Below are 24517 nucleotides of genomic sequence, written 5' to 3' on the forward strand. Positions count from 1 at the left end.
ATGGGTTTTTTTTAGTATAGGCCCTTTTTATTTGACTAGACTTCACTAGGGCTGCCTTATTTTTGTTTTGATAGTCATAGTTTGCTCTCATCTTAGATTTAGGTTTAGATTAGGCGTTCTACCAACCCATTATACAGTTTAATAAACACCCTTGAACTGTGACCACTTGTGTCTGTCTTTACTGTTGCCACCATGAGTTAGTTACTTACGCTCCCTTCTCCTGGTTTCATGCTTCCATCTCATAGTCGAAATAACTCCTTCAATGTTCCATCACAAAGGACCAGGGGAATGACTCCTAGTCCTTCTATAAATGTTCTTCACAGTGGTGTTTGAGCACTCTTACAGAAAACATGGATTAGTCTCTTTAGCTCCTTCCAGGAAGTAGAACTAATCATAGACTTATTTGGCATCCATACAGGGTAAAATGTAATGTAGCACAAATATTACTGCCTATGATTAAAGAAAATGTGAGGACAAGAGAAATAAGTCATGTGTACTTATTCAACACATGTCCATTTTATATACAAAGGCCATTAATCATACATTGAGCAATCAGAAGACTCTGTAGTGTTCTTGCAAGTAAGGCACATTTCTGTGGGAGTGTCACATGAGGTCTCTCAAAAGTAGAAGGCCCACCAACAATGAAAGGCGCTGCTTCAAGTCCAATCGCATCTGGAAGACCTAGGTTGCAATGAAGAAAACAGTATGTATGTGTTATTTTCTCATTTAAACAGTGGCACGGAAGTTGCCACAAAGCTGCTGTGCCTCAAAAGGAAACAAAATAAGAAGTCAAACTGAAACAAGAAACATGTAGTCATCATACCACACTCTAATCATTATTTCATATGTGTATCTACTAATAAAAAAAACAGACTGGACCATAAAAGGGGCCGATGAACCATAATAAATATTTGTTCAGTCAACCTATAAAAACTCATAGGAGTTGTGATGTAGGGCACAAAGGAACAAGGAAGGACTCTGACCATGTAGTGTTGTTTACTATTTTATCTGGGGACTATGTTCAGATGGGGCAACTTAAAATATAAGACTGGGATCTTCCACCAAAACAATAGTAATCAGGATGGACTTCTCTGAGAAATGCCTCTCTCCCGCCGGATGTGAGGAATTGAGCCCACAGACCTCTGAAGCCATCGTCCTAATCCATATAGTATATAGGTGGGTGCTTCACCTCCACTCCTCTAGTAATGCAGGCCTAGAGGTGACCTGAATCCTTTACATTCACCAAGACTAGTTGTGGGATTTCTGCTGTCATTTACCTGATGACTGGTTCTAGCACAATGGGCCTCATTATAAGTTTGCCAGTCCAAAAACAAGAGTGCCGGTTAGCTACGTGTCTGCCTGCCATGGCTACTGTGCCTGACAGGTCTGACCCTGCCAGGTGCAGCGGCCCCGTTAGGCAGACTGTTCACAGAAGTGCCGGCACCGTTGAAATGAAATATTTTATTTATATTGCGCTCATAGGCAAGTGTTTCAGAGCGCGACAAGGCGAAGGGAAGGGAACCGGGGAGAACAAAAACAACGATTTTACTAGGCCCAGTGACATTAAGAAGGTGCAAGTACATGTGAAAGGGAAAAGGGGGAAAGTGCATGGAACGGGGGAGAAGTGGAAAGTGCGAAACCGAGGAGAGACAGAATAAATAATAATAATTTAAATACATAAATAAATAAAGGTGATAAGCAGTGGTAGTGCAAGTGGCAAGTGCTAGGTTAAGAAGATAGGGTATATCTGAATAAGTGCAGAAGAAAAGTGGGTGGTGGAACTGCATGGGTACAGATACAGACCCAAGTGCAAGGGGTGGCCCGGAGGCAGTGCAGGGGGTTGGCAGGGTGAGCAGGTACCTGGGCCCGAAGGACAGAGGGTGACCAGGTGCACAGTGCCGAGAGAGAAAACAGATCAGCAGGGGAGAAGAGGGGCAAAGGCAGAAGCGTAGAGGAAGGTCTCGAGGTGCTACCAGAACCGGAGATGGTTCTCCTCAAGTTTCAAGGTGGCAGGAAGGCTGTTCCAAAGGGAGGCCCCAGCCGAAGACTGAGATCTACCCCCAGCTTGTTTCTTTGAAAAACTACTGTCCCTGAGGGAGTTTGAAGTAGAGGAGCGAAGGGCTCGGGAAGGGAGGTATTTACAGAGGGATAGTTGAAGGTATTTTGGACCCAGGCACCAGAAAGCGTTGTGGACAATGCAAAGGGTTTTAAATTTAATCCTTGCATCCACTGGGAGCCAATGAAGGGATTTCAGAGCTGGAGAGATACGATCCCAGGGCTTGAGGCCAAGGACACGTCTCGCAGTCCTGTTCTGGATTAGTGGTAGATTTACAAAGAGGCTGTTACAGTAATACAACCTAGAGCGAATCAGAGCTTGGAGACAGTGAGCCTCTAGGGGAAGGAGTGGAAAGGCAGAGTACCTCTGAGGAGGTGCAGTAAGAAGTTTGATTTTTTACAGATGTCAGAGATGTGGGCAGAGAAGGAAAGTATGGAGTCAAAGATGACCCTGAGGTCTTAGCCTCACAGGGAGGGGTAAGAGGAGGGCCAAGGGAGGCTGGCCAGATAGTGAGGGGAAAGGGTGTTGGGGGTGTACCGATGAGGAGGATCTCAGTTTTGTTGACATTTAGACAAAGATCATTGGCGGCACACCAATTCTGAATGGCGATTAGGCAATCAGAGATGAGGGAAGGAGAGGAGGTGGCTGAGGGAAGCCTGAAAATGAGTTGAGTGTCATCAGCATAGCACTGGAAATTTTAGCAGAAAATGGAAATGCAGTAGGCGAGGGTTGCCAGGTATTGTTTTAAAAGCCAGGGCGAGAGGTTAGACCCCTGGGGAACACCACAGGTAGAGAGGCAGATAGATGATAGGAAGGACCCAAGTTGCACCTGGGAGGGTTGATCAGAGTGGAAAGAGGTCAGCCTGGCCAGAGCCTGATCAGTGATACCCAGGTTGTTACGGAGACGGTTTAGCAGGGTGGTATGCTTCACCGTGTCAAAGGCAGAGGAGAGATCGGGTAGGAGGACAGCAGATCTTCACGGATGTTCAGGAGAACAGTTTCCATTTTTCTGGCAGCTCTGAAGCCAGATTGGTGGTCACAGATACAGCCAACAGAATCAGAATGAAGGTTAAGCTGAGTGATGGCCAGCTTTTCCAGGAGTTTACCCAAAAAGGGAGTAATGGAAATTGGGCGATAGTTAGCCAGATAAGAAGGATCAGCTGTGGGTTACTTGAGGAGAGGATGCAGAAGGGAGTGCTTCAGAGGGAAGGGGAAAGATCCAGAGGCTAAGGAGAGGTTGCAGAAATCGGCAATGGCTGGAGTGAGGGTATCAATGTGGTCCTTAATGGTTTTAGAGGAACAGAGATGGACCTCTTTTGATGAGGATTTCATAGATCGCACTTGTCTAGCGACCTCATCAGGGGAGAAAAGAGGAAAGGAGGAGAAAGAGGGTGGTGGGGTAGCTGAAGGAGGGTCAGCAAACAGAGTTGGAGAGGTGAGAGGAGGATGAGAGGGTGGACAAGATGTCCTAAGTTTTAGAGATAAAGTGAGAGGCAAGGGCATTGCAATGAGCCTGAGAGGCGAGAGGAGGGGTGAAAACTGCAGCAGGGTTGGCCAGCTCCTTGCAGATTTTAAAGAGTTCGGCTGAGCTGTTAGATTTCGCAGATACATGGGCTTGAATATTGCCTTTGGAGCAGGCGGCAGGCCAGTTTGTCAGAGGATGAACAAGAAGCCCTCCATTTCCTCTCAGCTGCCCTACACTTATGTTTAAGTGTAGCTAGGTCAGAGTCATACCAAGAATTGCACTTGGCTTTGGACTTCAAACGGATTCTCATGATAGGGGTAAGAGCATCAAGTGTAGCAGAAATAGAGGAGTAGAGCAGGGACAGGGCGGCTGTGTCAGGGTGTGAGTCAGCCCGGAGTGAAGGGGGGGAGAAGGTGGCAGCGAAAACCTCAGCTGACACACGCTTCATGGGCCGGATGTTAAAGTCTTCAAGAAGGAGGAGTTGAGTGGTCAAGACCAGGATGGAAGAGGAGTGGTCAGCCCACTCAGAGAGGAAGGAGAAGATCTGAACAGGTGGCCGATAGATGGTAGCCACAGTAAGGGAATGGCCAGGAGAGAGAGAGAGAGAGAGAGAGCCTGCAGACGAGGCATTCGAAAGATGAGTAGGCCTGCGTAGGAATGACAGAGGCAGGAATCCACTCAGGGAAGATCAGGGTTACACCCCATCCAGAACGGTTGGATCTGGGCACGGAGAGGATCTTGTAGCCATCAGGGAGGAGAGTGTCAAAATGCGTGACAGAGCTGGCGGTGAACCATGTCTTGGTGAGACCGAAGACATCGAGGTCAAGTTCCACCAGGAGGTGGCAGATGTCAGAGGAGTGTTTGACAGCTGAGCGAGAGTTTAGAGTGGCAATATAGAGAAGGTTGCCTTCCTTGAAAAACGTCTGAGGAGGTGTACAAATTAGAGGTACGCCCTGCGGAGGTGTAGAAGAAGCCCAAGGGGGGGGGCAGGAGAGGAGGGAGGAGAGGACAAGGTAGCCAAAGAGGAGACAGCACGGGGAGCAAAGAAGCCATGGTGGGGGAAGGGGGGACAGTGGAAGAAGAAAGGAACTTGATGAGGCACGCAAAGCGTCTAGCAAAGGGGAGATGGTTGGCTTGAGGGCCTTGGACCAAGCCGGTACCATTCAGGTAAACATTACTGATGACCTTAGAGGAGTGGAAGGAGGTCAGGAGGGCCTCCCACCGGGTGCCACCATTAATCGGAGAGGAAGAGATGGGAAAAAGCACAGAGACCATATGAAGAGTCCATAGGTCTGCCAAGGGAACGACAAAGAGGATGTCGTTGAGGGTTTGCCTGGAGGAAGCACTGGTAAAGGTGTCAGCGATAGGGAGGGCTGAGTTGGAGACCAGGATGTCCTTTTAAACTTCTTCCTAACAGCTTTAGTGAGGAGAGCAGGATAGTCGATTGAAAAGCAGTTAGAAAAGATAGGAGATAACCTTAAACACTTAATTGTTGTCCTATCCTATCTTCCAAAGCAGTCCATTGCAATAGTAATTTTTTAAAACTATAACATTAAAATAAAATGAAAAGAATTCAGCCCAAATATCTCTGCAGTAGCTGCTGTACCGAAGCGCACAGCTGAAAGGACATTTGATTCTGTCGAGGGATCTTTTACGCTTCGTGTTCAATACAAACCCACCAGGGTTTGAAAGAGTTTCTGAATGTTTTCTTTTTTCTTTTTATTCTTTTTCTCCAATTTATGCTGCTTCTGTGGAAGTACCGGTTACCCGAGTCTGAAACTCTTCTTTGGAGGAAGTTCATTTGTTGTTTGACAGATTTTAAAGCCACCCCGTTGACTTGCAGTCATAAAACTCATGCATTTGAAAAAGAGCGAGAAGCCACATTTTTTACTCCTGTGTTTTTTGTTGTTATTTCAACACCTTCTGTCTGCTTTACCCCCATACACACACACACACACACACATGTTGGACCTACACTTCTTTCAAGCGTGGTTTTATTTTCCGTACCCCTTAAGTTGTGTTTTATCTACATCACATATTTACTCATCACAGCCCCTTCGATTTGTGCACATAACAGCAGTTTTATGATACAAGCCCATTATGCTGTAGCATAATGTCATGTTTTTGTTATGTCATATTTGCAATGTCCTGTCGCTTTGTACGACGCCGAGAAGGACTGTGGAGCAGCAGGAAGGTTGCATGGTTCACGCCCCCCCCCAATAATGTCATACTTCACGTCAGCTGCACTCAATACATGTAAAGGGCCACATCATCCAATGTAGACCTGCAAAAAGCAGCCTCTACAACCCTTATAAGCTTAAAACAACAACGCTGCCCTCTAACGAACGGATGAGGTAACTGCAGCCCAGGATTAGAAGGGAAGGGAAGGCTGCATTATGCAGATTAGCTCACAGAAGAGCCCAGTCCCATCCCAAAAGGAACCCTAACTCCCCACATTGCCATTACCATCTCCACCAGTGCCTGGCAGGCTTCAAGAACTTGCAGGCGTCTCAGTCCTGGGCTTTGCTCCCGCTGGAGCCACAGATCAAAAAGCCACCCTCATGTAAAAGGGCCCATGGCTCCTTCCTATTGAACCTGGATGTGTGTGCTCTCCTGGTCCATTGGTCGTCACTTGAGAGCATCCAGGCAGGACAGGAAGGCCTCAGAACATGTGCTTAAGGTGCCAGCGAGCCTCTGCATGCAGACTTTATAACAGGGGCCTGCAACCTTTGGCCCTCCAGATGTTTTGGACTACAACTTCCATCAGGGATCATTGGAGTGATAGTTCAAAACTCCTGGCGAGCCACAGGTTGCAGACCCCTGCCTTATAATGTACAGTTACCCTCTTAAGAGTGTTGGCCTGAATGTGAATGTCTCCTTCCAGACATCATTTACAACCTTTCCTCTAATTTAATTATCTCGTTCTGCAATCCAGTGGTTTATTTACCAATTCATTTCATAGAAGGGCAACGCTGGTTCTCTCTTTTGCATCTGAGGCCAACCTGGTATGGCTCAGGGAGGGGAGACCCTTTGTGCCAAGCTCTCCTTTTCTGCGCCCTCAGCACTGATCCTGCACATAGCCAGTTCCTGGCTCTGGTGCCTCCATCATTTGTCTGGGCTTAGCCAGAGCCTTCTCTGGCCATCAGCAGGAGGGGATCCAATCCGATTAGTAGCCCTGAAAACTCCTCAAGGCCATCACGCATCCACAAAATGCGTTAAAGTAATACCACCACCACCACGACGACACTAGTAGTGTCCTCCATGAAAGTTCTGCCAGCCAATCAGGGAAGCTCTCATCACTTTTCCTGATTACATGTTCTTCGGTCAAAACACTGAAAACTCTACATTCATCTCAACGATCACTACCACTCACCCTGATGTTCTCATTTCCTGACACATTTTGAGGTAAGTCTGTATATTTTTACCTGCTTTTCCAATCCTTCCCCTTTCGTGCTTTCCTTGACCCTGTTTCCTTTTGACCCAACAGACCATGGCCCGGCGGGAATCCCAACTCCCCTCTACACGGGCAAGGCTTGGCGCTTCAAGACCACTATGGTGTCGATGTGCAGAGTGCAAAACACAAAAGACCTTTAACATGACATTGAGTCATGGCATTACAGGGAGAGTTAAACAGTAGACGGGAGGTTTGGGATGCTTGACGGCTTCACCGGAAAGGGTCTGTGCAAAAGATAGACTGAGCCGGGCCGCAGCAGTGCTGTCCGAAGAGTTACCCTGCCGAGTTCCTGGACACTGCTTTCATTGTCTTGTCTCTTGAAAGAATGCTGCTCATTTGGATGCCCTATTACTTGATGTAAGGTGATCTGCTCGGGCTCCTTAAAGAACCTTCTTGTACTTGTAAATCTAGATGTAAAAGCGTATTACGTTGCTCTCCTATGTTTGTGCAATTATGTTTTCGGATGATGCAAAAAAAAACAGAGAAAAAAGAGGTTATGTCGAAAGCCAGCTGAAAGCCCAGAAACAGAAAGCAGACAAGCCCGAGGGGGAGCGAGGCGGAGAAACGCTTTCAATACCATGCAAGGTTGGCCAGGTATGAAGAAGACTCGTTGAAAGCCTAGAAGATTCTCAGTTTCTCCCTTCTGTTTCCTGCACTCTCTCTCCCCCAATCCGCTCAGCTCATGATGTGCTAACAATCAGGGTAAACTGGATATTCTTTCGGGGTTTGTTTGTGACAGCGGTTTTCTTCATTTTAAATAATCTGGAAGGTTAGCTGGGCTACTGCATCGTTGGCGGCTAACTAGCTCTCAACGGAAATTCCTGACAGTCTACTAGCCACTTAAAGACTAGTAGGACTGGGGTACAGTCATTTCCATGTCAGACCCTTTTCTCAACAACTCGTAAAGTGTTCATGCCCAGGTCGTGCATCATCAGGTCAACCTCTTTTTGGGGTTCACCGTCATCTTTGGAGCCTTTGGCCTTAAGGGTTCTTACTTTGTCATCTCAGGCGCCGTCCATACATCCACGCTATCAAAGCCAGATAGTACTTTGAGAACTTTGGAAAGTTCTTGTCACACAGATCCTGTTCGAGCAAAGGTTTCCACAATGCTAATATGGGTGGCTGACCTGATTTAGGTACTTCTCAATCACTCTGTCACTCACATTAATATATCTCTTTCCACCTGCATCGGCATAACGTTGTGCATCCTCGCTACGGCAAACATCGTCAGTGAGTTCACCTTTCCCCAAAGTGACAACTTCAACGGCGAACGCTTCTTCGTGTTATTGCACAGGCATATGGTGTTCTTCATCATCGTCTCCGTTTCTGCTGTGATGCAAATCCCTAGAATCTTCCTTTTCATGGAGCACCAGACGGTCAACACATTCTTCTGGCATGTTGACGAGACTGGCATCCTCTCCGATCATGCCCAATTGTTTGTATAGCCAGACACAATGCCAAAGTTCCCAATTTTAGCTGTTGAGGCTGGAATTCAGCTTGAGAAGTTCCACATCGGCAACAGCAAGTCGTCTCCATACAGTCGTCATTTCTGTTTGCTATGTCCAAATCTCCCGACCTATTGAAATTGGCAGGAGCACATCGCAAGAAGAGCATTGGCAGCAGAGGGCAACATTGTCTTGTTCCAAGGCTGAGGCTGACAGGAGTTAAACACTGCTTGTTCCAAATGGCAGGCGACCAAGTTTCACTGTCTAGGAAATGGATCCAGGACAGGAAGCAAGAACACAGGACTTGGCCCAAACCACACCCTGTCCACTGAGCATCGTCGTTCTACACAATCAAACGCTTTCCGCGCATCTAATGAAATTACTGCTACTAGGGACCTACAACGCCTACCATCTATGGGGGATAGGATTAGATTCCCCGTATCAACCACCTCCTATCTCACCTCGACAAATCCTGCCTGGTTAGTATCCACCAATCCGTTGCAAGTGCCTGCATTCTTCTCTCTGAAACAAAATCCATTTAGCCTGGGGCTTTTGATAAGAATCAATGTTTCCCTAATGCAATGCATGCCCTGGAAGACTATTAAGCCAAGATCATTTGGGCACCATTCAAATGTTTTCTTAATAGCCCATTTAAACAGTGAACATACTATGAGTGTGCAAGATGGACTCCATTATTTCCAGCAGGGCAGTCCTCCTGCTCCCCTTCAACAATGAATTGCTGGCAATTCTGCCAAACGGGTCATCTGCACTGGCAGAGGTCACACAAACTTATTCAACGCCGTCTGTTGAAGGCCTGGCATGATGGCACTGGTTTCAACGCTGTACAGTGTGCAGTGCCCGGTGGCAGTGATCATCTCCTGCCTCTTGTTCTTGAAAGTGTCAACAAAAGGCAACTCCCCCATTCAGCACGATGGTCACACTTGGGAAGACATCCTGCTCTGTCAAGAGCCCTGAATCCACACACTAAGAAAGGACATCCTCAAGCAGGTGTATTATAGAGAGAAATTGGCCATATGATCTGAAATTGGCATGGGGCTTATTAGTCTAAAACACTGGCTGGGATCATAAGATTAAGCATGTACCACCAAAGATCTTTTTTACATTGATGCAGAAAGAGTGCCCATGTCAGGGGAATGTATTTACTGCAACCTTTGAGTTTGGATTCAATACAATTCGATTATTAAGTATTCATCTAGGAACAGAAACAGGTCTCAGACCTAAAAACGCTCCAAAACATGCCCTTAGTGCGGCCCTTGGAGTGGCTATTAGAGAGCATATCTCTGAGATCAGGCGGCAAAACAACTGGCTCTCTACTAATGACAAAATCAAACTAAAAATTGCGTCACTTACCCATAAATCACTGAATAACGCTGCCCCCAGCTATCTCGCTGAGAGATTCCATAAAAGGACCTCCATCAGACCTTCAAGACTAGCCCTTAGCAACTCCCTCATTGTCCCTAGATGTAAACTTTCTAGGGTGGGAGGCAATGGAAAGGTATGAAAGCGGCCCAGCTTTGGAACTCCCTGCCACCCGCAATCCAGGAAGATCAGTCATATCAGAACTTCAGATCCAACTGCACTAATTGGCTCAAATCTACTGATATATAACTCCAGCCTACATGTGTCCACCACCTGTATAGTACCTGCAATGTATATTCTTTAATGTCACCTGCTATCCTTCAGCTTATCTTGTGTATATATGTATCTGTATTGTATAATTTATCGATTGTGTAACTAAGCTGAGAACTTTTGTGTAACCCATGCGCCCTGAAACCCTCGGGGTCTGGAGCGTAATACAAATGAATAAACAAACAAACAAACAAACATGACTACCCTTTGACCTGCTACACACACTGGCAATGATTCAATGGCTAATGGTGCAAGAGTTAAAATCCCACTTACCAAATTGAACATAGTAGAGGCATTTTTGTATTTGGGTTTTATAAAGTGTTAACTTAGTTAGGAAGAAATGGGGTGCTGGACATATCTTTGAGGGTAACATATGAGGAAAGGGTGGTTACAATAATTGCCCGGGGATGTTCCGGCCATGAGGTGGGATGTGATGCACCAATTCCATAACCATAGGTGATGCCCTGTAGTTGACTGAAGAGTCTTGAGTTCCTATCTGAACTGCAAGAGCGTTGTTGCAGTCCGGACTGCAACTTGGATGTGTTCCAGTGGGCACGGGGTTCAAGAGAATTCCTGTTTCCTAGAGAACTTATTTTAATACAGATTGTCTCAGATTGAACATTTTCATGCCTTTCGGGGCTAGAAAATGTAGATTTTATGAGCTACCAGGAGGCTCCGATTATGCAGATGCTACATTATACATACTGCCTCCAGTAGCAGATTAGAAAACAAATCGAGGATGAAGTATGGTTGAGGAGCATTGGGCATCTATACATCATCAATGCAGCCTAGCGACCAGCTGCAAACAATCTCATATACCTTCATAATCCTCTGAAAATGATCAATCCAAAGACACATGGTTGGAGTGAGGCATAGACAGAAGACAAAACAGAAAACAAACAAAAGCTATATCAGGCAATAGAGAAGGAAGAACTGGTGCCACCATCTTTATGACCATCTGCTGAAACAAAGACAAGGGGGTACGGACAGGGGTGCGATGGCTGGAAGGGCAATCCAAGCGTGTCTGCTTTTAAGAAAATCTAGATTGATTTAATCAGCGAAACTACAATAATCATAATTTTAGAGAAAGTCCAGAAGCTAGTGTTATGTATGTTCAAAGAACATCGATCACAAGCTTCAGAAGCACATTCTGCCAGCTTCGAGCAGAACCTGGCGAAGGTCGAAGCATTGGACCAACCGATTACAAGAAGGATGCCCATCAGTCTCCCTCAATGACCTTTTAGGCCAAAGCATCTCTGGCTGAATTCCTCCAAAGATCTGTAGAGCAATGTCAACATTCCAATGACGGATCTAACCAAACAAGCCAAGGTAAGTGATGACACCCAAGCATGAGGTAACCCCAACTAAATCAATAACCAGGAACAGAGCTCGTTTTAAGAAACCGGGTTCTCAGTTCATATCCCTTAAGGCACTGAATAAGGAAAACATTTCTGGCGAAGCAAACACAGGGCTTTGACAAGTCCTTTGTTGTTCTTGTGATTGAAAAGAAGACAACACCTCTGGCATGAAAACCCTGTTGGAAACATCCAAGACCTGCACATCGTGAAATGCCTACAAGAAATTAGACCAATAATGGAGTAGTCTTGCCTGTCTAACCAAGCCTGGGAAACCCTGTGAACCACATCCATGCACAAAATAGCCTGGTACTGAGCCTTTGTGTGTCCCCTTGGTCTCACGACCTTCAAGTTCCATAAAGATCATAGAATCCATGCAAGCTGGCTCTCCCTCAGAGAGGTGATGCCCAGCTCCAATGCCTCATCTGTAAGAGCTTCCAGGGGATTCAAGTGCCATTACAGGCAACAAAAACCCAAGTGGATCACTGGTAGCCTGATCCTGGTCCCTGAACAGTTGTGCAGCAGATCCCAAAAGGCTGCATGATTGCTAGTCCTGGAAGAAATACTCTACATGAGGAGGGTCAATTTACATGAAAGTGCAGGAGAAATGAATAAGACACTTGATTCCAAAGGAACATGCCAGGAACTCAATGCAATTGATATGGCAGTCCTTCTCCCGAGTCGTCCGCTTTTCACCTACGACCCTGCACAATCCCGTGAGCCCAGGTTACTAGCATCTGATTGGATGGCATAGCTAGGTAGGGTTGGTATTGGTATTGGTTATTTGTAAAGGGCATATACACAAAGCAAGTGTTTCAAAGCGCTCAAGGAGGGCGGGAACAAGGGGGAAAAAAACAACAGTCATTCATGGCCATTGAATTTCTGAATGATACAGGTCTACACAAGGCAAAGTAAGTGCATGGCACAAGTGCATAAGTGCAATTAACAGTGTAGATAACAACAAATAGGTCTGACAACGATTCTGCAGATTTTCCAAGTGCATTGAGGCGTGACCATGCAAGGAGGGAAGACAAGGGAAAAACAGGTTGACGATCTTCAAGATATGGTGCATTCAGATCGTAAAGATAGCCTGGACAGTCCAGGCATTCATTTTTCAAAGCCACCCAGCTTCCTTAGAGAGGTTCCAGTCAACATAAGAAAGGGCCTCCTGAAGGTTACAGACCTGACCTTCAGGTGGTCATAGGCTTGTAATGGAGGGCCCTGGGAAGGTGGCATAAATAGAGATTGACAGATGCCTTATGACCTTTGCCAGATCCCAAAGAGAAACTGAAGGATGCCTCGGGAGAGAGGGTCTCTTAAACCTTTTTTTTCCTCTCCTTCTCCAGAAGGAGGCAGAGCTATGACTGCACCACAATTAAGCCCAGATTTTACAAGCTGCGAGACCGGGCCAAAGTTTACTTAGTTGTGCTTGTCAATAGTTTGAGAGTGCATCTCTACTGAAACCGATAAAGGCCAAATAATCAGTTTTACAGGATGGTGCACACTCAAGAGTTCTACTTGGCTCACTGTGCCCTACCACAAGAGAAATGCCCATTTAGATCTCAATCTGTTGCTGCCCATAATGGCAGTACAGTACTCATATGCATGGTGACTCTCCTCAGAAGAAAAGTACCAATAGCAACCACAGAAATGTGTGTCTGCCTTGCTGGGCATTATCAGTGATAATGAGTTTCACCGTGAGAGTGATGTGTCTATGGGCCTCATTACGAGTATGGAGACAGCCATGTCCATATTAAGGGCATGGCTGCCTCCATACCGGGTTCCAGGTCCGGGTTCCTTCAATGAGGAATTACCGGGCCATTCCAACCTTAGAGGACCCGGTAATTCCTCATTGAAAAAAACCCAGCCCCATTCCCATTTCAGCCCCCATAGGGCTCAATGGGAATGAGGAGGGAGCTAATAACGGGCTAGTTAATAACAGGCACATTATTAGCTCCCTGGTCCCCTTGAGGGACCCGCTAAGGACGTCTGGTCTGACCAGACATTCTGTGCGGGTCCCGCAAGGGGACCTCGTAATAGGGCATCCCGTAATGAATGGTGCCGGTCCCGTACCGGCACCGTTCATTACGGGAGCGCCAGGCTCGTAATGAGGCCCTATGTCTGGATTGCCCTTACTAACCTCAGGTGAAACCCCAAGCAATTAAACATTTTCCAGAAATGTGAGAGTCCCCTACTGGGAACATGGATTACTTACATCTCTGGCAAAGTTTGAAATGCTTGTGGTTTACTATCGGTTAGTAAGAGTGGCCCATACATAGAGAGACCCAACACCACAGAGGCAATTGGAATGAAGAAAATGAGACTGTAGATAATAATGTAATTGTGACAAGCTTTGTCAGCTGCACTCCGCCCCTAGCCTGTCTGGTATGTCTACATTTGTCATGTTGGGGGGAAAAGGCCCTTTGTGGTACAGACCCCTTGGCAGGCGCCACACACTATGTCTGGAGCTTGATAAGGTGCAGTCCCCCAGGGAATGGCACCTTTTCCCAACCATGGTGAAAAGCACCGCGGAATATCCTTTTCATTGAAGGCCTGGCCTTCACCACAGCAGTGAACCGGCTCACAAACTAGCCGAGGCTCCTTGCCAAGGCACTGGCGAAATGCCAACCGCTGGTTATCGCACAAGATTTACTGAAAGCCATATTAGAGAATGCAGGGTCAGTATGTTATGTTATGTTATGTTATGTTATGTTATGTTATGTTATGTTATGTTATTGGGAGTTATGCTACACCGCACTGCCATGTGCTCTGAGGATCTGATAGAGAGGGAGTGGATTAGATTAATGGGGAGAGAGGGAAAATGCAAGATAACTTTGCTGTTATATTAATGCGTGCAGACCGGAAGTACCCTGAGCTCTGCGTGCAAGGCCTGTTTCTAGGTTTCCTGTGTTGGTGCATAGAGGGATTTGTGATTAGAGGGGGACTTTGGTGTGCCTGTGGTGAGAGGTTGCATTTGGCGGAGGTGTGGTATGTAAGTTGATTGTGCAAGTCTAGTGTTCTGTTTTTTTTATAAACCTTAGGAGGGTGTTCAATTGCCATGTGCGAGTGGCTTAGTTACACATTGCATATTTGGACATAGAATTTGAGCACGATAGAGCTTGGAGCAGTCAGTGGATACCTTGATGGGCAGATTGGTGAGGGGGGCGCAAACCATCTTGTAGCCATGTTTAGCAAGTCGTAAAATGGCATAGCAGAGCCATGATAAGAATCCTGCAATGAGCCACAAGGAGAGCCGCATTAGCGTACTAGCGTTAACCATTATCAACGAAAAGTCAAAATAAAAGACTCATTAGTCTTATTAACAATGCACAATGGAAGACTTTTATTCATTGAGTTTGCAAACTGAATAAACGGACAGCACCCCGCTAGCCCACCACTGAATCTAACCCAACCCACCTCCATCTTGCCTTTTCCGTGTATTACCTCATGGCCTGGCCCCTTCAGTTTTACATCCCTTCCGTCTGACCTTTCCCACCATTCATGACATGACAATTATTCTTATTATTTATTGCATTCGTCTGTCCTTGGTTTCCATCTGGATCCTCATCTTCATGTAATTGTAATTGGTTATTTATAACACACTTAATACCCAGAGGTTTCTGAGCGCGGACCGGGGATCAGACCTATGTTGCTCCGTGTTGTCTTGCTTCCAAGGCAAGCACATTGCTCCTGAGCTATCCTCCCGAGACAACGTGATAGGCCTCTTCTGGGCTGTTCACTCTGGTGTGACGATATCAGTATCCACCTGCTCAGATGATGGGCATTGGGCCACCGCGCGATGTATTTCCGGCGAGGCATAAGAGCCCATTGTTTTGTCTAGTCCGAACTGGTTGAATCCAAGATGGCCACCCAAGTGGCCTTCACCTAGTACCCCCGAGAGATCCTCAAAGCGCTGTCTCAGCAGTCCTACTGCGCATTCTTAGTTAGAGGAGCACCCACAAGTACTGGCTGGGACAAGTACTACAAAAGCCTTTAGGTTGGTTTTCCCTATCCAGTGTCTGCTAGGGTTTAAAGAAAAACAATAAACGCTTGGGCTTATTCACATGACAAATGACATTTCAGGTATTGAAATATTTCCACAGACAGCTCCAATATTTTCATTTACCTTCCTACGAGTCCATTGCCATCATACGCTTTTATGGCGAATATCATAACACAAATCATATCCCCAAACCTGGGAGTCTCCACGATCACAGACTGCCCTTTTGCCCTTATTGTACAACTATTCTAACTAACCTTATTCCCTAATATCATCCCTGATTCACCTGTTTTTCCTTTGGAATTCCATCTATTTCTACTCTATGGTCCAATCCTGCTTTTCATTTGCGCAGGTAAGCCATGGATCACTACCAACATTCATTGCAATAGGTACAATCCTATTATCTTGAGTGTCCTGGTTCTTTTTGTAGGCTTAAACCAAGATAATGAACTTTTCAACTACCTTTAAAGTAATCTGTGAACTAGATCTATTTGTATATTATCTCCATGGAAAATTCAGTACCTTCAATTTACTAACAAAACCTTATGTACTTTACTTTAAGCTGCATATCCCTGCTGTTCTTCTATATATAAAACAGTTTTTCTCAGATGTGAATGTCTATCAGCTAAAGAAATCTACTTCTTTTAACGATCTTAAGATCCTTTATTTAAGGCAATCAATTCCCATCTTTTTCCTGATTGGGAACCCTTTCGTTTCCATTTGAAATATTATTGCATTATGTTATTCTTTTAATGCGCTATTACCCCTCTACCGGAACGTTATTATTTAACTCACCTCCTCCTTGTCTCCATCAACCCATATATACCCGTATGGGCAACCTGTATCTCTATGTTTTTTGGAATGAACACCGTATTTATTCATCACGCTCATTCTAAACGGACTTAACGCAGATTTTTTGCTTACTGGATACGCAAAATCACGGTAGCCAGTCATAATGTCGAATGCAAAAAGTCGAATCCAAAAATGTCGAAAAAAAAATGTCAAAAGAAAAATGTGAATGTCTTTTTTATTTGTATGGTTTTTTTGGCTTTATCTAGTAAAAATAAATGGGGGGGTTGGGGGGGAACCCCCCCATTACATTTTTTTTGTTGTAAAAAACACATTCGAAATATTTTTTTCCACATTTCTGCATTCGACTTTTTTGAATTCGACTTATTCACTATAAACCCAAAATCACCTCACACATTTGCCATCGTACTGTGACACAATGCTCTAGATTACTTCTCCACCTTTATAGTCCATGTATTATTATAAGGACACACTTAAACCCCATTGGGTTAGTAATTAACAAATAGGCACATTATGACCTATCTCTGGGACTATCAGAACGTCATCGACCACACAGTATTACTGACATTCATAAAACTACTGCGCTTTCATCTGCCAAATGTGCTGTATGCATGATTAATCAGGATTCCAGTCTCCCCCTGAAGTACTCCCTTGAGCATCCTCTCCTTTAGAAATCCTCTGCCGACCCATCCTGCCTAGTTAACTATCGTCCAATCTCCATCACGCCATCTCCAGCTTAATCTTCACCCTGAATCTGTTGGTTGTCTCCATGACCATCAGTCTGGCTTCAGAGCTGACAGAAGCACGGAAACTGCTCTCCTGAACATCCGTGAAGACCTGCTCTCCAACCTTGATTCCAACACCCCCTGTGTCCTCATCTTACTTGATGTGGTATGGTATGATATGATATGATATGGCATTTATAACGCGCCTATACACAAGTGTTACAAGGCGCGACGAGGCAAGGGAGGGGGAACAGAGGGAAGACAGACAACGATCTTACTAGGCCAGGAGTCCTTCAGATTCCGCCAGTGCAAGTGGTGGGGGGGCAGGGGGAGGGGAAAGTGCAGTACATGGGATAATAAAATCACAAGATAAATAAAAGAACGAGCAGCTGGTGGCAAGTGCAGGGTGAGTGCAGTCATAAATGCTGGTGGGGGGACTGTAGGGGTACAGAAAACAGTCCCCATGTGCAGGGATTGCCAGGGTGGCAGTGCAGGCGTGCAACTGGCAGGGCTAGGGCCTGAGGTCAGATGGGTGGCCAGGTAACCAGTGCAGTATCAGTCAGGACTTCAGCAGGGCAGAGGGGGAAAGAAAGCAGAAGCAAAGAGGAAGGTCTTCAGGTGCTTCTGGAACTGAAGATGGTTCTCCTCAAGTTTCAGGGAGGCAGGGAGGCTGTTCCAGAGGGAGGCCCCAGCAGACGAGAGACATCTACCACCAACTCGCTGCTTGGAGAAGCGACTGACCCTGAGGGAGTTGCAGGCGGATGATGGGAGAGCTTGAGAGGGAAGATATTTAGGAAGAGAGAGTTGAGTTGTATTGAGGCCCCAGAAGGCCTTGTGGACAATGCAGAGGGTTTTGAACTCTCATACTCACACAGCACCACGTCCCCCCCCGCCAACATGAGAGATAATACTATGAGACAGACTGTGCTGGTAATGTAAGGTTGCTCAGTCACTTCCTGATGTGCTGCACATATGACATCCCCTGCACCACACATCTTAATGATCTATACGCTACCTCAGACGCCTGCTTCACCTTGTTATAAACATTTTCTAGAACCTGCAAACTCTTAGTCACATCAGTTCTTACCGCTTCCACCTTTTCTAAGTCGTCAAACCTATGAGGTAGCAATTTAGAGCATCCCTTCAAGAACTCAATATAAACCTTTACTTTCCTCTTCTGAGTACCCAGCCAGGAGACTGTGAATTGCTTCGTACCCGTGCAGATAGTAAAATGCATATGTGACGCTGATGATGCAATCAATTCTACACAACGACCTTTCCCCCGAAATAACCTTCTTCCTACCAAACTACAGCCAACCCCTTCTCCTTTCCAACACAGTCTATTCCCAACCAAATCTATCTGTCCATCCCCTAGTTTACGGAAGAACTGCAACAGTGGAAGCTGTAAAGGCCATAATTACCATTTGGACCCAATACTAAACCATGAATCTGGAGTCATTACTGGGGCAGAGATTAGGTACCTATAGGCATTATTGGGAAGATGAATTTCCCATACTTCTTGATGGGTAACCAACTCCCAGTTATACCCTGCCCATGGTCCGGGCAGTATTCTGCTGGCCAGTGCCCATTGTCCTCTGATGGGTCCATATGCTGTGAATGAGCAGTCCTTTTCTTCGCAGTACCAGCCACTATACTTCCAGAGATTCCTCCAATGCCACAATCGTTCAGGAGTCCTTCGTCAACAGCCTACGACAACTATTATGCCGCACATCATCTTGGATCGGCATCAGCTGGGCATTCAGGTTATCCTGCACCTCTTCAAATGCCATTTCGCATTCCAAATTTCTTCCAGCTTACATCACTCCTTGTAGAGCACCCTTGCTAAGCTGACTGAGGGTGCCAATGACGTGTAACTCACCAATGTGTGCCTCTGTTCCCATCAGGTCTGCCCCCAAATGTGAGCCCATTTGCTTTTTCTAATCGGTCAACCAGACCCCCTAAATGTGTACCTCTATACATTCCCCACGTTGCAATTTCTGTATTAGCCGCACTCCATGCTTCATCTAGTGCTTCCCCTTTTCTGCCATCCTTCCAGTACTTCCAGTGACTACCTGGAATGCAGACAGAAAAACAGTAAACAACACTGTACCTACTGTTGCATTCAACACCATGTGCCTAGAAGCAGTTCTTTCTAGATTCAACAAAGAATTATACCTTAATCGTCAATTCTACACCTCAGTATATTTAAGGAATTCTTCAATCTCCATCTCTGTGGACTGTAAATGCTGAATCATAGCGCACATTATATTATCCTGAGTATCCGAAAAATTATACTGCGCATCGGCAGAGTTAGAACACACCTTCACTGTTCTGGTATTATTATGTCCAACTACCATCGTTAATAAATAACATTCTAGGTATGCTGGACATTCCTTTCCTTTACCTATTCCTAAACTGAGATCCTCAAATTCACATGACCATGGTCTGTGCATAGCCATAGGCATGTTTCCCAAGCCTGGAGCTGCTCCTACATTACCACCAATATTTCTTCGTATTGTCAACACTGTAGTCCCGACCCACTTCCTAATCCAGTAGATCAACTTGGTGAACATCTTATTTCTCTTTCTAGGATTTCATATGGGATCAAATCAGTTTTCTTAACAGGAGTACTTCTCGTACTAGAAAGCCAGTGGAAGGGCTTCTGTCCACTTCATCCCAGTTTCCTGACACAATTTGGCCAACTTAAGTTTTAAAATCCCATTCTGCCACTCTACTGCACTTGCTAACTGGGGATGGTAGGAACAATGTAAATTATGCAGAACTTTCAATGTGCTTAACAATGTTTTGATGATGTTATTTACAAAATGAGTCCCTCGATCGCTATTTATACACACTGGTATTCCAAAATTGAGGCACACATCATCAAATAAATATATTTGCAACCGTCGCAGCATCAGCTTTTCTACAAGGGTATGCTTCAACCCACCCAGAGAACACATCCACTATCACTAGCAGGTATTGCCATTGTTTGCACTGAGGCATTTGTAGGAAATCAATCTGTAATTCCCCAAAAGGGCCATAAGGGGGAGGACGACCCTTGTCTGACTGGCACACTTTTCCCCACGTTATTCTGCAAACAAATCGCACAGCACTGACAATACTCTTGGGCCATTGTGATGAATTCTGGCACATACCATGACTGTTCAATGAACATTAATGGAAAACCTTGGCTAGTCAGCCAGCAATGTGGGCTGCATACCCAATGTCCACTTGGTGGTTTCTAATGTTTTAAATCATAGAACAAATGTAAAACAAGTCTGAAAATGCACCAATATGTTTTATTCACTAATATTTATTGTTGTATATTGCCTGCTTAGGCAAAAAGGAATGTTGTGATGTCATGTAGAGTGTTGATGCCCGAATGACAGAATGTATGGGTGCGGTTTCTAGGCCAGGCAGTTGGTAAGCCCCTGCATCGGTGATGGGACGCCAGTGCTTTGTCCTATTCATGTAACTTACTTGTAATCTATGTAACTGCTTGTAAAGTTATATTGTGAAGCCGCTAATAAACCTTACAAGTTATCCTAAGAAGGCTGGAGGTAACTTAATTACAATGGCGATGAGTTGGTCAAGAAGATAAAGAACCTGCGTGTAAGGTGAAGAAACTGAGCTGGAGAATCTGCTGCGGGGTGCAGAAGGTGAAGCAAGAGGACACACTACCCCAAAACAACCAAGTAAAACCCATCACCCAGGGCACAGGCAGGGGGGAGGAAGAAAGCCCATAGCAGGTGTGTCTGTCAGCAGCCCATAGCTTGGAGGGGAGCAGAGTCCTGGGGCTAAAAATTGTAAGCAGGAATAAGGAGAATGATTCTGAGTCTCTTGATTCAAAAAGGCCTGTGAATAGTAGCCAATGAAACGTGTAGGTACCTTGGAGTGGTAGCTCCCTGCGACGTCTAGGAGAGAGGCTGGACAAAATTCAATGCATGAGGCTGCCAGGCAGCGTATGACGGTTGGCCACAGAGAGCTCTGCACCCTAGGCCTCCAGTAGGCAAATGATGACGTCATAGAGGCAGTGAAGGGAGTTGGCGGACAGGCGAAATTCTAGGAGCCATTGCGCGTATGATCTGGGCATTGCAAGTTCGTCGCATTCTAATGGCAGAGGAGGGAAAGACTTTCGAGAATGGAACCCTGACAACGTAAGAATGCGTTGTCAGGAAGTGATGTACTGATCACGCTGGGGAATCGGTACATGGCTAAATGCGCGTACCAGGTGCATTATCTTGGAGCACAGGGTGAGCAGGCCACCAGCGAGGAGAAGATGTGGCGTGCAGGCCGTGATGCTCCCACGGTGAGCAGGCCACCAGCGAGGAGAAGATGTGGCATGCAGGCCGGGGTACTCCTTATGTGTCTCAACAGTCCAAAGTGTGGATGGCAGGAGAGACGCAAATGAAATGTTGCTACGAGCAGCATGGAGTGGGCATCCGTCTGCGTAGTGCAGTTCTGACGTAGATGTGGAAATTAGTTCTCCATCGGTGCAGTGGAGAAAGGAAGGTTTAGATCAGAGGATTATTCAGTTTGCACCAAGAGGGATACAGGTTACGTGTCGGGTGTTCTGCAAGGTGATGGCAAGTTGGACACCAAAAGCGTATCCTTATTTTGAGCATGGTTATTTTAGGGACTGTGGACTCTTAGATAATGTTTTAGTTAAGGCGGCGACTACTTCCTAAATGTGTTATATAGCATGTGGGCATTTAAGAGAAGATGGTTGCAGGTATGGTCTGGATGGTTGTGTCTGGAATAATCTAGTTGTGTGAGGTGACTAGGTTTAACCCTTTTTGAGGAATTGGAGAGTTTGGGTCACTAGGAAGCGACGTGGACTCTTAGCAGAAAATAAAGTGTTTGGTATGGTGCAAAGTGGGTAGCATATACGTGTAGATGTAACCATTGTGAGGCTTTGCAGGGTAAGTTGCAAGAAGGCAAAATGGACATCTAGGTTTACAAACTGCAAGTTTGGATTAGGGCCATGACAAATAATGCTTTAGAGTAGGTATCTCCAATGGTAAATGTATAGTATATTGCAACATGAACTGTATGGTAAAAAGTCTCTGAGGTAAGGTGTAAGGTATGGATTCCTGTCATGGGATGGGATATGGGTCAAACTAGGGGTAGCGCCTCCAGTTCATTATCTTGTGTGGATGTGTATGCCACAAGGTTTTATGCGAGGTAGCGCCTCCAGTGTTCCTTCGTTAGCTGGGTAGAAGCATATGCCAGTTGTATGAGTATGGTTGTGCTGATGGTACGTGAGTTACCAGGTCAGCATGTGAAGCATGTGTTTTACTTGCCTCTTCACCGTAGTTTGGTTAAGACAGTTTTGTGTGTCTTGGTGTGACTGGGGTATAAGGGTCACTGGGTTTAAGGGTAAGTTAAATTGTGGCTGAGTGGTAGCATCCCAGCCGCATTCGGTTTTAGTTGCTGTGCTTTTCTGGGTGGTAGTGCCCCCAGTTTGTGTGTGGGTGTGACTGTGGTTGTAGGTCACGTAGGGTCAAACGGGAGGTAGTGCCCCAGTTTGAGTGCTGGCGTGACTGTGGTGTGAGTCACGCAGGGTCAAAGAATGTATGTACCTTTGGATTTAGTGGTTTTCACCACACTATTTTTTATCTTTTGCAGGTGCAAATACATCTTGTAGTCGTACTTTGTGTACTTAAGACTCTGGGTCATCTTCATCAGGGTGAAGTGATGGTTCAGTTTCTTTGGGTGGTGGTTCCAATGTGCCTGGCTAGCACGTCGGGTGTTTGGTGAGCGGAAGAGCTCATATTGGTGCGCACGCCCTGTGGTTCGACTCTGTGTGTGTATGTTTGGTGTGAGAGTGAGGGGAGATGTGTTGTGAAGTGTTTCTTTGTGTGTGTATTGTGTACATGTAAAGAGGGGAGATGTGTTGTGTATTGCCTGCTTAGGCAAGAAGGAATGTTGTGATGTCATGTAGAGTGTTGATGCCTGAATGACAGAATGTATGGGTGCGGTTTCTAGGCCAGGCAGTTGGCAAGCCCCTGCATCGGTGATGGGTCGCCAGTGCTTTGTCCTATTCATGTAACTTACTTATAATCTATGTAACTGCTTGTAAAGGTATATTGTGAAGCCGCTAATAAACCTTACAAGTTATCCTAAGAAGGCTGGAGGTAACTTCATTACATGTAACCTCTTAGTAAATAGATTGTTCACACTTAGGAAGCAGATGCTTAATTAGGCCCATGCATTTCGGACAATTAAGTCCTTCGTCAGGGCCAGTAAGGTCATCTAGTTATACCATTACACAGACCATTAGGCGATAATGGTAAAATCACATTAAGGTATGATATGATCCCATTTAGAGCAGTATAATACACAAACAACATGTGCAGTATGTACAATTCAGTGATCATGGGGGATAAAGAAACAGTAGAAAAGTGTGTAATGCATGACACAATCACATTATCATGACGCATGCCATAATTGCATTGTGAGCATAATAATTCACAAACAACGTGTATAATACGTACAATTCGGTGAGCACAGGGAATAAAGATACAGTGAAAAATTGTAAAACTTAGAAAAAAAGAAGAGAATGTGTGTTAGTTGCAGTTTTTCAATAGATTACCATGCGTGCTATAGAACACTTCGACTAATTGCCTGCTGACCTGATGGTGCTATTAAAACATGGAGATATCTGTAATGTAAAAACAAGACAGAGATCAATGTCTTTGAGCATAATCTTAACTCATAGTTAGCTAAAGTTGTGGAGTGGTGATAAAGTAGCTTCAAAACATTCTTACCAGTCCAAAAAGACTCTATTCTTACAGTCGAAGTTACTGGTAATTAACAGCTTATGTGTGGTGGGTCCTTCTTTGCCGGCACGCGATTAAAGCTTCTGACACGTACGGCTACCGCTGGTTAAGAAGAGTGTACAAATCAGTGTGTACTCGAATTGTGCGGTTAAACACTGCTTGTCAGCATATACATCCCTCGGGAGACATGCTCCATGGGAAAGCTTACCTCGATCCTTTGCTGTATGTTGACTCGTGTATGCCATGGAGCGCGTGGCAGATTGAAGATGATAAAATGACAAGAACTCGTTGTCATGGAGACTAGGGGAGAGAATTAGCGCCGTGCATCGGTTGGCCATCTTGGAATGGTGCGACCTGTGCATTGCCAATATGTAATCTCTATAAGGCATATTATTAATATGCTTGTGGCTTGTTGCGTACACAATTACTGCTCTTATATATTTACGGAAAGTGATAAAGTACTGAGTAATGGGTCCACTTTCTTCTCATTTACGCAAGCAATGATTGAGTGATTGGGGACCATCGAGGGGAGCCGCGATCGAAAGGCAGAGATTTGTAATGCAATATATAAAAATCTCAAAGGCTCGGTATCACAGTGGATGCAAAGATGTCTAGTACGTTTGGGGCTCTTGTGAACCCGACCAAGATGGCCGCAAGTCCATGAAGCTCCCTCACATCCCGTAAATCCTGCTCTTATCCGGCGGTCTCCGTGCTGCAAGGAGGAAGCCCTGTGTGGAGCTCTCTGCCTAATTGTGCTGTGGGTCAAGGAGAACAC

At 45.5% G+C, this 24517-nt stretch overlaps 1 long non-coding RNA gene across 1 annotated transcript; it reads right to left on the reverse strand.

Annotated features, from left to right (window-relative positions):
- Positions 1-494: 494 nt before the first annotated feature.
- LOC138504860 (uncharacterized) lies at positions 495-23994 on the reverse strand. The gene is made up of 3 exons (XR_011280016.1): positions 23951-23994; positions 18931-19032; positions 495-681 (listed from the first exon to the last, which is right to left on the reverse strand). It is a non-coding gene; the product is annotated as an uncharacterized lncRNA (long non-coding RNA).
- Between the last annotated feature and the right edge of the window lie 523 nt (positions 23995-24517).

The sequence above is a fragment of the Ambystoma mexicanum genome, chromosome 11 (genome assembly GCF_040938575.1).
Source record: "Ambystoma mexicanum isolate Mex_15411 chromosome 11, UKY_AmexF1_1, whole genome shotgun sequence".
Lineage (NCBI taxonomy): Eukaryota > Metazoa > Chordata > Amphibia > Caudata > Ambystomatidae > Ambystoma > Ambystoma mexicanum.